Source organism: Eleginops maclovinus, chromosome 1, assembly GCF_036324505.1.
Source record: "Eleginops maclovinus isolate JMC-PN-2008 ecotype Puerto Natales chromosome 1, JC_Emac_rtc_rv5, whole genome shotgun sequence".
NCBI classification, from domain to species: Eukaryota; Metazoa; Chordata; class Actinopteri; order Perciformes; family Eleginopidae; genus Eleginops; species Eleginops maclovinus.
The window spans coordinates 5,339,871-5,346,147 of record NC_086349.1 but is presented as its reverse complement, the minus strand read 5'-3'; positions in this window follow the sequence as shown (position 1 = coordinate 5,346,147).

Here is a 6,277-nt window from a genome sequence, read left to right as displayed (position 1 = left end):
GCTAAGTGTGTTTGTCCGAATGGTTTTCATGGATTTTACTGTCAAGGAGGACTTTCTGGGTCTTATCCTAAGAAAGAAAGAACCAGGGGTGAGGATGTGTACAAGGCATTCAAGGACTTTGTGCAAGTGGACTGCTACTTGGAGAGGTCCCAGTTCACCTCCTAGGCCCTGCTGTGGAGCCCTTGAGCAAGGCACCGGACACCTCCAATCCCCCCTCCCCATTGCTCCCCGGGCGCTGCACGATAGCTGCCCACTGCTCCTAGTACTAGGATGGGTTAAATGCAGAGGACCAATTTCACTGTGTGTGCTCTGCTGTGTGCATGCATGTGACTAATAAAGAGGGTTTCATCCTCCGATTCTATGAGTACAAGATTCCCATTCATAAAATAGTGTCCTTCACAACCGATGGGGCACAGGCATGATCAGTGTTCGTTCAGAATTCGTCGCGTTCAGCAGAAAAGACCCAGACTTTCCACCATTTGTAAACTATCACTGTGTGATACATCAACAGGCATTGGCAGCTTAAGTAATTGACATGTCACATGTAATGAATGTTGTTGTTAAAGTAGTCAATTCAATTCGCGCAAAAGCGCTTCAGCACCGGTTATTTAAGTCTTTATTGGACGAACTCGACTCTGCATATGGAGATTTGATCCTTCATGCAGATGTAAGGTGGCTCAGTCGGGGCAAGGTGCTCCAGCGTTTTCTGGATTTGCTGCCAGAGATCATCAGTTTTCTGGAGTCGAGGAACGAGGAGTATGATTAGCTGTCCGACGATACTTGGTTATTGGACTTGGGGTTCCTTTCCTTCCTCCGAGAATTGCAAGGGAAAGACCGAGAGCTTTGTCACATGATTAGCGCAGTTTGTGGACCACTCAGTTAAGACATGCGAGGCTGACACACTTCCAAAATCTTGAAAAGGTGTCACAAAACCTAACAGAATAAACCGCTTTTCATCCTGAACAATTCTGCGCCCATTTGAACAAATTGACATCAGAATTTGGCACTCAATTTGTGGAGGTACAAGACATGGGGCAAGTAGTTGGTTTTGTATCAAACCCTTTCCTCAGAATTGACATTGAACAGCTGTCAGTTAAAATGCAGGAGGTGTTTACATTACCTATGGGCGTTCATATGGAGATTACTGAAATGCAAAGCCACATTGAATTGAAGGCAAGAGCAAGAGACCAGGACTTCTCTCTCGTGAGTAGAGAGCGGTATCCACTGATTGTGTCATGCGCGCTTAAACTGAAGGCCTACTTTGGCTCCACAGACTTATGTGAAATGGCCTTTTCACAAATGAAAATAATAAAATCCAAGTATAGAACTCGTATGACTGACGCACATCTTACTGACTGCCTCAGACTGGCAATCACTAACTATCAACCAGATTTCAAAAGACTTACAGATAATGTGCTGTCACAGCAGTCTCATTAAAGTCAGGCTGATAGAGCAACTTGAGCATTGACAGATATTTTGCATTGAACAGAGAAACTTAATATGGATTGTGTGCATTGAACTGTAGGCTAATATCTGTAAATGTGAATATTATTAATTGAACTGAGAAACTAAATATTGTGCATTGAACAGATACTGTACATATGGATAGTTTGTATTGAACAGATATGCCTACCGTAAATATGAATATTGTGCATTGAGCAGATAACTATTTTTCTTTGTGTGTATGTATGCACGTACATTGAGCCTGTTGTAACAGAAATTGATTGCAAAAATAAATATGAGATGAACAGTCTTACACCTAAGTGGGTTTTTTGGAAAATATCGGATTGGTAGATCTCGGTTTACAATTTGGAATAAAAAGTGATCTTGTGCTTGAAAAGGTTGGTTACCACTGCTCTATATCGTGTGTCAGAGTAGCTTTGGGATGACTTGGAAAGACGTTCTGTGTAGTCTACAGAAAGTCTACACATATCCTGCCGTAGACAAAAATAACTGTTGTTTCAACAACAACTTGGCTAATAAAATTTAAATTTAAAAAACTTGTGTTTGTCTTGTATTGTACTTCTTGAATATATATGTACAAATATATTACACAGCTGTATTCATGTGTAATAAGCACACTTTTCAAATACATTTATTAAATGTAAACATTTTAAAACATATCTTGGTTTAGCGAAAATGCCCCAAAACGTATTTGCATAACAAGCTTCAAATAGACCCTTCCTATTTCCCCTTACTATAAACAATCTGAGGCTTCTGTTTTAAGGAATGAGCTGCCAACACTTTTTGTAACAAAGCATAATTGACCTACCATTTTAGATTTTGTTAACTTATAACTTATAACGTATGAGGCAATTTACCTCAACTCTAGTGAGTGGCCCAGCCCTATGTTTTTCTGAATGTGGCCCCCCTGACATAGAGTGAAATACCACTTATTACAACCCCTTGTCTCCTCGAATATAATATAATAGTATAAACACAATAATAATTCAATACAAATTAACACATAAATGAGAAATGGGTAAGTTGAGGTGACTGTATCCCTGTGATAATCAGGAGCTATACTTGCCATATTTTCACCAACCTGTACCACTACATTACTGTATGACTCTGAGGAGATGGAAACTGTGAGCTGATCTGCGGAAAGTGATTTTTCAATCTGGCAACGGACAAATACTCCTTAAAGGCTAAATTTGATTGAGCATAGCAGCCAGGAAGGCCCGACAGTCTGGTGCCAGAACTTGCTCCCACCACAAACACACACAGTGTGTGGATCAACTGTTCGAGGAGCTGTGAAGAAGAGCAGGGTACAGCACGACCTTTACTGGAGCATCGCACCCTCAGTTCTGCTGGAAGAAGTGACGCAGACACTGGCTGGCCAACAGCCATTACTCATGTGTGTGTGTGTGTGTGTGTGTGTGTGTGTGTGTGTGTGTGTGTGTGTGTGTGTGTGTGTGTGTGTGTGTGTGTGTGTGTGTGTGTGTGTGTGTGTGTGTGTGTGCAGACTTCTGCTTCATGAGGTTGTAGTGACCTCGAGACAGAGAGATGCAGGAAAATCTCCAAAATGAGGACGCTTTGTCCCTTGCTTTACTGGGGATCAGTTTAGCTTTCAAATGTGTGTGAGAGGTTAAATGGGCAGCACATCAATTTTTTTACACAACAAGATCCAACCGGGTAACTGCATTCTCATTTGTGTTGTGAGGGAAAATAATTGTTCCCATTCAACAATCACAGTTTGAAACATAACTGTGTTAATTGAAATAAACCTACGGGGTTATTTTTAGGCGAAAAACGACTTGGTTAGATATCCTCGGTTTAACATAATTAAAGTTGAGGTAACTGCATTACAATAAACTAGGCACAGTATGTACGTGAGCTAATTAGTACCGTATGCAAGTTCATTTGAAGACACAAGTAAAGAAAAAACACTGTTGAACTTTTTTTCACACAGAACACAAACGAAGCTCTGCTGAGTGAAAGTCAATGTTTGTTTGAGCCATCGATCCACACAACCTTTCAGGCTGGAAGTCCAAAATATTACTCTGTGGAAATAATATAATGTTTTCTCAGCTTATATTATGGATTACCAAGCCAGAGAAAATGGTTGAAAATACCCTATTGAGTTTAATTATGGACAGTTTTTTTCTTTAATTGAGGGAAATAAAACAGTAGTGCTGAAGTATTTAAATCCAACAACAAATACATTTGAGCAATACAACTTTTTGTTTGTTTAAAAGCTGTAACCAGAAGAAAATCACATAAAGTTTATAAAAGAAACATCTGGGTTTCATTTGATTTGTTAAAGAATTTAAATATAAAAATAAATGACTGCCAGTATCAGAGGGGAAATATACAAACAAAACCCCCAAAAATGGAGTAAACTGATTTTACCCAGATTCTTTTTTTATCTAGCTACATGTCTACACAGATGCACCTGCATTTGTCAAACATCTCATCATCAACCTTGAGCAAACATTTAGATATTTCCCATTTCTCCTAAGCCCACTCAAGCATTTATCAAAGAGACATGGGTTTGAGCAGCACCTATGACTGGTCGAGCCACTTTCTAAATTGTTTTGTTTTTGATTAGTTGACAAACAAATGTTCAGAAAAGAAAAAAGAAGGGAATCATTTGAATCAACGTGTCAAAGCTCAGCATTTCAGCACACATCCCTTATCAAGAGAATTGATGGACACCTGAGGGACATTAATACTAACTAGGACAGGTGTTGTCACTCAAAGCCAATTAGCTTCAGGGACATAGAAATTGAGTCACATGTCCACATACAGCTCTGGAGAAAATTAACACTAGAACGACCAACATTCCATTACTCCTAGAACCGCTGAAGGGGGTCAGTTTTACCTGGTTTTAAGATTTTTCCTGCAAATGTCCGAGCCAGGTCACGATTCAGAGTGTTTACCAAGGCCTCGAAACTGGAGGGCAGTAGGAGTAAGTTACATAGGCGGAGCTACAAGACAATTGCTGTATAAGGGGAATTGGCTCAAATGGTAAAGCGCTCGCTTAGCATGCGAGAGGTAGGGTTCCACCCTATCTTGTTTGGATTGTTAGCGAGACAACAAAGTCTAAGAAAGATTTCCTCAATTACAAGCCAACATTGTGGCAATTGGGAAGGTGGCATGATGGAAGGACAGATACCCAGGTGCTAGAAACTACAGAATAAAAAATGCATTTCAACATTTAAGTACAAATACAACAGGAATAAAATGATTCTACACACATTTTAACTCAATGTATGCAAAAACTACAACATAGATATTGGTAACCAGATACGAATATAGATGGATAGAAAAAAGTCTACAATAAATATTATAGTGCATCCCAGTCTCACATGCAGAAGATGAAGGAAAAGAAACTTCAACAGTAACAATAAGACAAAAAATATACTCCTTATTTTCATAGAAAAAACTGTCAGTAATTGGGTGGGGGGACACACAAAAAAAAGCAAAAACATTCAAGAAGTTATTATAGAGGTCAAATTCTACATTGAGATCCAGATTATAGGTTGAGGCTCTTGCCTCATCAGTAGCTAATTCTTTCCCCACTGGGCAGGTTTAAAATAATATAAATATAATTGCATTTGTGTGGGATATTGCATTGAGGACATGCATTAGATCTATAATTGCTATCTGGTATTGGGGCCAACAAACAAAGGCATGACCATGACATTGAATCAGGATAAAATATACTTAGATGGTATCAGTGCACTGCAACACGCAAAAAATATGTAAAACATTAGAGACAAAAGCCATTCAAATTAGAAATTAAATATTTAAATTAGGGCAACACTTTTTTTAACGCGCACTAACGCGTGTGCGTTCTCTGACCCTCGGCCCACTCCGTAGTTTAAGAAAATATCAGGAAAACATGGTAACGTTGTGGATCACAGCAAAAGTCATCTTTGAATGGAAAGTTGAGCTATAAATTCCTGCCGGATGGATTTCTCGAAAAGACCGAGGTAATATGTACGTGCTGCAAAGTGAATTAACTTTCCTCCGGAGTACGCCGAGTTTCAAATATCACTCGCTGACCAAGCATAGCGCTGATTCAGAGACCCCACAGAGGACAACATAATAGCTAAATGGTGGCTACAGACTGTAGGTCAGTGAACACTGTGGAGGATGAGGCTCTGCTAGAGTCAAAACGACCATCTTAGGAGCCTTGGAGAGCCGCCACTGTAACAAAGATTCATAACTTCGTTGCAATAACAATGATGTTTGCTGTTTTGAATAAATATAATTACATTATTTATAATGAATAATAATTATAACATTATAACTTATAATAAATAAACATTGTTTATTAATTATAAAGCAATCATATTTATACACCTACAAACATGTGAAAAATATCGTTTTTAAGGTACATTTAGAACAAATAAATAATGTGTGATTAATGTATTAACTATGGCAATCTTGCGATTAATCGCAATTATATATTTTAATCGATTGACAGCCCTAATTTAAAGAAATGAAATGTATTGTATTAAACTATTCAAAGAGATAGGTATCCAAAGGGAAGAGTCACATTATTTAGCTGGTCTGTCTATATTTTCATTTATTGCTGGTGAAACAGAATAGAATAGAGTGGTTCTGACCTAGAAGCCGGGAATGAGTTAGCATTTTTTGATTGTGACTGGTTAACACAAGCTGAAGAGATTTTCTTGTTTTGTTCTATGACAGTAATAACCCCACTTGGGATTATCCAAAGCTTGTATGTGTCAGAAAAACAGTGGTTGCTGAGTGACTAAATTAAACTACTTAGCTTCATCATGGCAAAGATTAGCCGCCTTGAGTT